The following is a 9,427-nucleotide window of genomic DNA, read 5'->3' on the forward strand; positions in this document are numbered from 1 at the left end:
CAAGTGAACTTCCTGCCTGATGTATTTCCCTCCTACGATGAGTAAATGCGACGTTATGGGAATTTAGTAACGGGATAAACCACAGATGGAAAATCAAACACTTAGAAAAATCATTTAATGTTTTTATTTACTCCATATGAGAAGTCACCAGCCTGGGCTGTAATAGAAGCTGTTACATAATTTATGGCCACGAAACCGGTCCCTGACGCACCATACTCGCAGGCTTTGCAGGTCCCTGAGGCGCCCAATTCATATTCAGTTCTAGTTGGGCAGGATGGATGGCAGAGGGTGCAGAAAGGGGAGCTGCCTTCTGAAGTGAGCAGAGCTGAGCTAGCAGGGAGGCGAGGCAGGCACGGGCACACAGTGGCGAAGTCCTCTGCCATGGGCGGGTTCCGGTTTATTTTGACATTGGCTGTATGTTATACAGCCTAAGTAAAAACAAACCAATTGCTCAGAAAAACAGATCTCTTGCCTCACACCTTCATGATGCCCTTTGCAACACAAACGTGAGAACTCCTCTGCAGAGAAGTTTGATCAAATGTTTTGACCACACGCACTATTAAATCCTTCCTGAAGAGAGATTTGCCAACACTCAAGGCCAGCTACAAATGAGCTTATCACCTGAATCGAGCCTGGAGTTCCCAAGTGGAGACTCTGCTGGGCCTTGGCTTGGGTGCAGCTGGGCACCTCACTTGCCAGTACCTTCCCTCCCTCCCTCCCTCCCTCCCTCCCTCCCTCCCTCCCTCTCTCTCTCCCTCCTCCTGGCTTCTTTCCTTCATTTCTCCTTACCTTGCTCTGTCTCTCCCTTCTCTTTGCTCCCTCCCCTGGGGTGTTTGAGCCACCATGTGGTTGCTAGGAATTGAACTCAGGACCTCTGGAAGAGCAGTCAGTGCTCTTAACCACTGAGTCACCTCTCCAGCCTGAGATTTTCTTGATTAACGATTGATACAGGAGGGTCCAGCCCACTGTGGGCTATGCCACCCTTGAGCAGGTGGTCCTGGGTTGTATAAACAAAGGCTGATCAGGCCATGAGAAGCGAGCCAGTGAGCAGAAGTTCTCATGGCCTCTGCTTCAGCTTCTGCCTCCAGGTTTCTGCTTCCCTCTCTTCCTCCCTCCCTCCCCCTCCCTCTTGTAGCTGGTCTTAGTTACTGTGTGGGTTCTCCTTTTTTCCCCACCCTTTATTCCCCCAATTTCAATCCCTATCACTAGATAAGAAAGAAAGAAGGATGGGGTGGGGATAGAAATCTCTGAATCTAATTTATTTTTTCTTGTTTCTTATTTGAGAACAACTACTAACAAACCATAGTGTCCCCCCCACCCCCGTGTCCCCCCCGCCCCCGTGTCCCCCCCTCCCCCCTGTGTTCCCCCCACCCCCCATGTCCCCCCGCCCCCGTGTCCCCCCCCCAACAACCACCAACCCAACTCTCTGGGCCCTAGCATTTATACACCCTCTAAAAAGTTCTGAGAATTCCAAATGTCACACAACGACAGAAACAATCTGCCCCTGGCAAAACCAGACCTCTGCTAGAGCATGAGGCAAATCATAGTCAGCTGATGCAGACAGTCCGAAGCAGCCCCTTATCCCCACACTTGGCACTAAAATGAAAACATGTTCTTATAATATTTCTGTGTTTTTAAAAGAAGCCCAAATTCCAGAATTATCACTACACCCCCCCCCCCCCGCTTCTCTTTCTTTAAGACAGGGTCTTGCTCTGTCTCTGTAGCCTAGGCCTGATGCTAAGATTCCAGGCACATACCATTTGATGAAGATTACATTAAATGCGAGATCAGGTCTTACTGAAGGTTTCTTGCTGTAGTTCTGTGACTACTGGGGAAGTCTTTGTTGCTACGGACAGCTTCAGAGTCTGAAAGTGGTCTTGGGAAAACTTTCCAAACTGGTAGAGAAACACACAGGCCCACAGAAATGGAGGCTGAGGGCAGAGGCGTGCCTGTAGCCAGAGACATGATCAGCTAAGATCTCCCCAAGTCTGAATTGGGGTCAGCTGACTCCAGCGGCCCGCACTGGCTTCTGACTCTCCTGTGACCTTTGAGGTAGCTCATGGACACACCCCGAGGCCATGGCCAGGCTCAGTGGAAACAGGACAGAGGGCTTGCTTGGGCTTCCATGTCAGAAGGCATAGGCACGCATGCGTGGATTTATTTTGCTTAACAGTTTTTATGTGTGTTCAGTACAGTCATGCCAATACAGATCTGCGTCTAATTAAGGTCAGATGAGCTCCTCCGGCCAGTAAAGATAAAAACTCTAAAGTGATAAGAAGGCACCCTGACGATTTAATTGGCAGCGTTTTTCTTTCTTAGTGGTCCATAAAACTGCAGCAGAGTGTTATCCCTTAAATTCAAGAAATATCCTAGGTAAAACAGAGGGCTGTGCACAAGTTGGATGGTCTTACTTTTCCTTCCCGCGGCAGCCTTAGAAGGTGCTGGATGAGAAGGGAGAGGCTTACCCAGGGGCCTCTAGGAGGTGGGGTTGGAGGGAGGCTAGGGGGCGGGGCCTGAACCTGAAGCTCATGGGGAGGAGATGCTTAGTTACAAAGTTTCCTGTTAGGTTCAGTTGTCAACACAGTCCAGACCCGTTTAAAAGATTCTCAGCTGGGGGATTGCGCAGATTCAACTGCTTCATGGCGATGCCTGGGAGGCATTGTCCTGATTGTTGATTGACGTGAGAAGGTCCAGCCACTGAGGGTAACACCATCCCTAGGTAGGTGGACCTGCTCTGTATAGGGAAACTGGCTAAGCATGATCATGGGGCTCTTGGGGTGCTCCAGTAAGCAGCGTTTCTCCATGGTTTCTGCTTTGAGTTCCTGCTTGGAGTTCCCCCCAACGGCAGACTGTGGCTTGGAGGTGTAAGCTGAAATAAGCCCTTTCCTCCAGAAGTGGTTTTTGGTCATGGTGTTTATTACAGCGACAGAAAAAGCAGATTAGAACACTGGCCGCTGAGGCACAGCAGCAGCCATGACCAGCACATGTCAAGTGGCCCATACAGAACATCCCAGTGGTCCTGGCACACGCTGGTACTTCCTGGATAGATGTGTAGCAGAGAGAGGAGCAGGCATGGAGCTGCACTGTAGGCAGAGATTCTCTTTCAGAGCCTTAGGTGCTCAAGGCTCTGAAATGAGAGAAAGGAAGGGTCAGAGTCTGGGGGCTGTGTGGTCCCACTGTGCACACTGGGTGCTCTGTGGTCCCACTGTGCACACTGGCCTCTCTGGCCTCTGTGGGCGGTTATACTCACATACTGTCCTGGTCATCTGGTGTGCTGTCAGGAATCTCCCAGCTCAACCGTTTGGCTGGTCCTCTACCTCCTTTGTGAGATAGGGTCTTACTCTAGCCTCAGATGGCCTCAAGTTTATGCTCCTGCTTCACTCTCCCAATGTGCTGATGTCACAGTTGTGAGCCGCCATGCCTGGGAGGCCATTCTTACATGTGGATGGAAAGAGGGACAAAGGACTCCCATTTATGAGAACTTAATTACCGTCCACAGCCCCTCCCCCATCACACGTGGGGTGGGGGTGGTGGTGAATATGAATCTGTGAATCGAGGGGCAAACATTCAGTCTTTAACAGACTCCAGGGACTGACAGACCTGGAGTCCCACTCCCAGCCAATGTCGTCCTCCTTTTGCTATATGGTCTCCCTTCTTTTTTGGAGTGCTGAGTGCTGAAGCAGACAGACTCCAAAAAAGACCTGGGGTCTTGATTCTAAGATCGCCAAGTCTTGGAGCATTCAGAGACTGCTCAGACATTTTTTTTTTCTGATGGGGACACAAAATCCAAGTTACTTCAGGGCCGTAGGTATCTGTAGTGTGTCACACCCCAAGGTCCTGGTTTCCACTCACAGTTCCCATCAGTGTCTGCTCCCTCCCCAGAGCAACTGGGGCTGCTCTGCCTGGGACCCTGGTAGTCTGAATCATCACCAATGGAGCTTGTGCAGGGCTTGTCTGCTTATGGTTTGCTCCTGCACAGGTAGCTGCGGCATTGCCCTGTGGGATGCAGGCAATGGCAAAGGTTCCGTGGTCATGTAATGGGCTCAGGGTGGATTCTGCTACATATAGGCCACACGGGGGGGCTGTTGTCCTGGATCAGTTCTCCATAAGTATGTCTGGGACAAGATGGCCCCAGGGGTACATGAAGGACTTTGAACTATGTCTGCACAAACCTTGGCCACTTGGAAGTCACTCTGGAGCCCTAGGCCCTCTGACACTGAGGAGACCATTCAGAGACTCCAAGACCCCACGGGTGGTGAAGAGAGTGTCCTGCTGTGTCGTATAGCTCACATTCTTGTCAAGATGCACTGCAGTGGAAGGAAGGGGTGACCATCTGTGGCCGTGCACAGAGAGGAGGGTTGTAGGATGCAGGGGAGGGATCAAGGGCTGGCGGCCACTGTTTCTGGCAGAGTTGTCCCAAATTGGCCCTGATCCCAGACCCGAGGCCCAGGAAACAAGATGGTGCTGTATGGCACACCAGCTGACGTGGGGCTCATTTGTTTGCTCTTACTGTCCTCCCTCCTGGGCTCTGAACGTTGTCCAGAACCAAGCTCAAAGCCCAGGCTTTGAGTAGAGTTGCAGAGAGGACCACACAGTCTGCTTTAGCTGTCTTTCATGTTTAACAACACATTCCTCCAGAACGAAGCCCCTGCTCCAGTGAGCCCCGTGCTGTGCCTAGACTGTTTGGAATCCCCTGTCCCTCTTTGCTTGGACCCATATCTTCCCCACCAGCCCTCTTCCCACGCCCAGACCAGGGTCCTGGGCTTTCACCTGGCCAGTTCACCAAGTTCTGGTTTCCTGAACTATAGAGACCTACATTCAGCAGTCAGTTGCCATATGGAGGAAACCAGCTAGTGACATCCTATTTCCGTATAGAAAAGAGGTTCAAGTGGTCCTTAGGATGTATAAGGGACTTTTCTGTGGAGCCTGCTGAATAGGTGCACACAGAGGTCAAAGATAGCTGTGGTGGTGTAGGCTTCTTCCTGCCTGTGTTGCTGGGCTTGGGGTGGTGTCTGTGGTTTGGCCCAGGTCTAAAGTTACAGGGACAGCTATGCCACCTGTGGATCCTCTTAGAACCTGGCCATCCTCTTTTGCTCCAGAGAAATAAGAGTAAGTAGGCTTTCTTCCTCAGGGTGTGGGTATCATTCGCAGGACAGCAGGGAACAAATTACATTCACATTGGACAAGCTCTTATTCACTCTCTGAGTGCCCACTGAAAGCACCCTGGGCCCCACCAGCTCAACATAACAACCCGCAGCTGTTGGTAATAGCAACTTTCTTTCTTTATCGGGAACATAAACCTGGGCCCAGAGAAGCTTGCTAACCTTTACAAAGTCTTGTAGCTAACACACACCAGCCTTGAACTCACGCTGCTGCCAGTGCTGGGCAAGGTCATGGTTCTTTGGTTTGGACTCAGGACTCAGGTGTCTCGTCCTGTTAGGTTCAGTCCAGACACACTCGAGGGATTCACAGTTGGGGGTTTGCCCAGTTCAAACTGTCTTATGGTGATGCCTGTGAGGCATTGTCCTGATTGTTGATTGATGTGGGAAGGTCCAGCCACTGAGGGCAACACCATCCTGTAGGCATAAGAAGTTGGGGTTCCCCAGTTCTGGACAGCAGCATGAGAACTCCTGGCATTGGGGTATTTATGGCTGTCAGCCTTTAAAGCTATTGCCACCACAGTCATCTTTGCTGAGGTGGCTGCCATAGTGGTCTCTGCTCTCTACTCTTGGCCCCTGCTGTTGGTTACTGGCTCCACTATTACTTACATGGATGATCTCTGCTGCGTCAAAGTCATCTGTTGTCCCAGCTCCACCTTTTCCACTGCTTTGCTTCCATCAGCCCTGATCACTAAAAGCAGGCAAGGGAATGTCACTCATGAGAATCCTTTCTTTGGGCCTAATATAACATAGTAATAATGCAGCAAAAAAAAAAAAAAAAAAAAAAAAAAAAAGAAAGGACTATCTCTGGACACTGTAGAGTTAACCAAACAGCCTGCTTACATAGTTAAGAAAGAGTGTTTGCAAAGTTCTACCAACCACAACAGTCTTTTATGCAAATGAAAGCTTGCAGTTCCCCCAACCACAGCAGACATTTATGCAAATGAAGGCTTACAGTTCCACCAATCACAGGAGGCTTCTATGCAAATGAAGGCTTGAAGTTTTACCAATCACAGCAGACTTCTATGCAAATGAAGGCTTGTAGTTCCACCAACCACAGCAGACTTCTATGCAAATGAAGGCTTCTGTTCACACTAGTGATACATTGTTTTCTTTGTACCTGTCTCAGCAGTCCCTCTGCTGGGCCATCAGGGAAAGTGCTCCCACTGTGGCCCTGGTGGGAATGGTTACAAGAGTCTGGTGAACACAGTTGGGACAATCTTGATGAGGGCTGCCCCTTCAGGAGCCAGAGCTGTGATAAAGTTAACAAGTAGCTGCAATTGTGGAATTGTTGAACAATGGCTTCCTCAAGGCATCTGTAGAGTGTCCAGCATGGTAGTGTTAGCACTAGGCTTTGTCTGGCTGGCTACTTGACAGATGTTCCTTTGCTTAAAGCAGCCAGGCCACCAAGGGGGTAAGGGTCCAACAGCTGCCAATTCTGGAGTCGTATGACCTCATTGCTCAAATCTTTGCTTATTTACATGAAAGTAAACATGAGAAAACGCTTATAATGAGAAATTAAGTGTTAATACTGGTGTTGTTTTCAGTAGGACTTGACAGTGCTTTAACAACATTGATCCCTGGTCAGAACCTCAGGTAGAGGCAGGCTCCAATATGTCCCAACTGCAGAGTCTAAGGAAACCTTAACCTCTGTCAGGAAAAGTGACAATGTGGTGGCTCCTTCTAAAGGTGAAGGATGTCCTAGAAATGAGAGGAAGATATGTCTCCTCTGGAGCAGTGCCAGTGGGAGACACATATCTGCAGGGGTGAGGTACTGGAGAACAGAACTCTTGCCTCCAGAGCAGGCTGCAGCTCTGACAGGAGCCATTGTGATAGCATGTTGGTCTGGCAGTGCTGGTTAACTCAATGCGTTGTCTTATTAAAGGTAGAATATTTGCTATTTTGTTTGCTCTCCCTCATCAATGTCAATGTCAGCACATGACAGACAAAAGGCAAGGCTGCCCCCCACCACCACACACAACTCATGCTCTTGGGGTGGCCCTGCTGTGCCGTCCAGGGGAGGTGCAGGGACTGTTCTCCTGAGTGCTGCAGCTGATAAGGGGCGGGGTTAGCGCTAATGCTCTCATGACCCCAGGATCAGGTCTTCCACCTGCCACAGGTGGAAGGAAGGAGGAGGAAGGAGGGTATAGCTCTTTTGTCCATGCTGTTCAATGGGAGATGAATGGTAGGGCCAGCTTGTATCTTCCAAGCTGGCTCACTGGAAACTCCCACAATTTGTGGTCTTGCTCTCCTGAGTATGGCAGCCGGGTAGGGGGGGTCAGCTCTCCTACTTTCATGCCTGTAGGCTTAGATTTCTCAAAACCTACTTTTGGTAAGTAGGCTTTGAATAATAAGTCAAGTCTCTGTGTTGTCCAGTCTCTGTGTTATCAGTCGTTTGGGTTATCCATTTGAAGCTGATGTGAGACAGTCTGTGAGAGTGAATCACCCAGGATCATTTGTTTTGTGAAGACTTTCATGTCTCAGCTGATAAGAGGTTTTCCCAGGTCAGATCTAATCATTATAAGTTTTCTTGGTATCCATATTTTTTCATTCCCTGTAGATACATAAACATAACCATATCCCCATCTTAATACTATTGCAGGACTCCATTCTAATGTTAACACAGCCTCATGGTATATTGGTTGGCCCAGGTCCTCAGTTTTTTCGATAACCCAGTGTCTCTCAGCTGCTGTTGTTCCTTTTTCACCAACATTAAGAAAATTGAGAGTTAATAATGCATTATTTAGTCTGTCCCTGGAGGGGGGGTGTTACGCTCCATTTTTGATTAATAAGCATCACTTTTAAGGAACAATTGGCTTTTTCTGTAACTGCTTGTCCCGTGGGATTGTGTGGTACACCAGTAACATGCTTTATATTGTAATATGTGAAGAATCGTTTCATTTTATTGGATACATATGTGGAGCATTGTCAGTTTTAATTTGTGCAGGTATTCCCATAATTGCCATTATTTCCAATAAGTATGTAATAACACAATCAGCTTTTTTCAGAACTTGGAGCAGCTGCCCGTTGGAAGCCCAGTTCATGTCAATTGTATGGTGTGTATACCTTTGTTTCCCAAATTCTGCAAAATGAAAAGCACCCAACTGCCAGATGTCATTTCTTTTGGTACCCCTAGGGCTACTACCAGCAGGTAACAGAATTTGGTCATATAAAGAATCCATAGGACTTTTAAAAAATTATATCTATGGCTTGTTTTCCAGTGATGGAAAGTTTTTTCTTTAATCCTCTCTCGTTAATAGGATGTTTTAAATGAAATTTTTAGGCTTCTAACACATTTTCTATTAGTAATTGGTCAGTTTCCTCATTTTCTCGAGCTGATGGACCTGGCAAACCTGTATGAGACCGAATATGAGTAATGTATCACGGATGGTTTTTACTTCTGATGGTGTGTTGCAATTGTATACATGCCAAAGTTAATTCTGAGTTTTCAGCCACATATCCAGCAGTCTTTACATGCAAAATAACTCTTTCTGCACATAAAGAGTCAGTGATTATGTAAAGAGATTCAGGATAACCTAATAATACCACAAGGATTGCATATAATCCTGACTTTGTTCAGTTTTCAGATATTTGGACTTTTGAGCACCTTGCTTATTTTACCTGGCTCATAACCTGCCATCCCCATCTGTATAGAAGGTTGGTGCCTCTAGAATCGGTGTTCTCTTTACTATACATGGAAGAATCCAATGAGTTCTTTTTATAAACTGTATACATTTGCTTTTCAGACATTTGCTAATAATTTTGCTCAAATAACTACTACAAGTTCTTTGCAATCTTCATTGATTACCCATAATGACATGGTCTCAGCGTTTGTAAGAGGTACCACAATTTCAGCCAGATCTGTTCCTGACAATTGGAATAATCTTATTCTACTTTTTATAATTAACTCAACTCTTTTCTGTATAATATGACCTAATTTTTCTACTTTGTTTATGACCTAAGGAAATCCATTCCATAATATTATCTTCTGTTTGCATAATGAGCCCAGCAGAAGAATGAATTGAAGGCAAAATGACCAACATACAATCAAGTTTAGGATCAGTTCAATCGACATATGTTTCTTGCAGTTTTTGTTCTACAAGAGTTAACTCTTTTTCTGCTTCAGTTGTTAGACATCTTGGACTGTTTAAATTTGAATCTCCTTGTAATGTTTGAACAAATCATTTAACTTATACGTACTTAATGCCATTGTAGGCCTTGGTGAGTTAATATCTTTTGTTAATTTTTGAAAATTGTTAAGTGTTTCC

Source organism: Mus caroli, unplaced genomic scaffold (genome assembly GCF_978045245.1).
Source record: "Mus caroli unplaced genomic scaffold, Mus_caroli_1 scaffold_6, whole genome shotgun sequence".
Classification (NCBI taxonomy): Eukaryota; Metazoa; Chordata; class Mammalia; order Rodentia; family Muridae; genus Mus; species Mus caroli.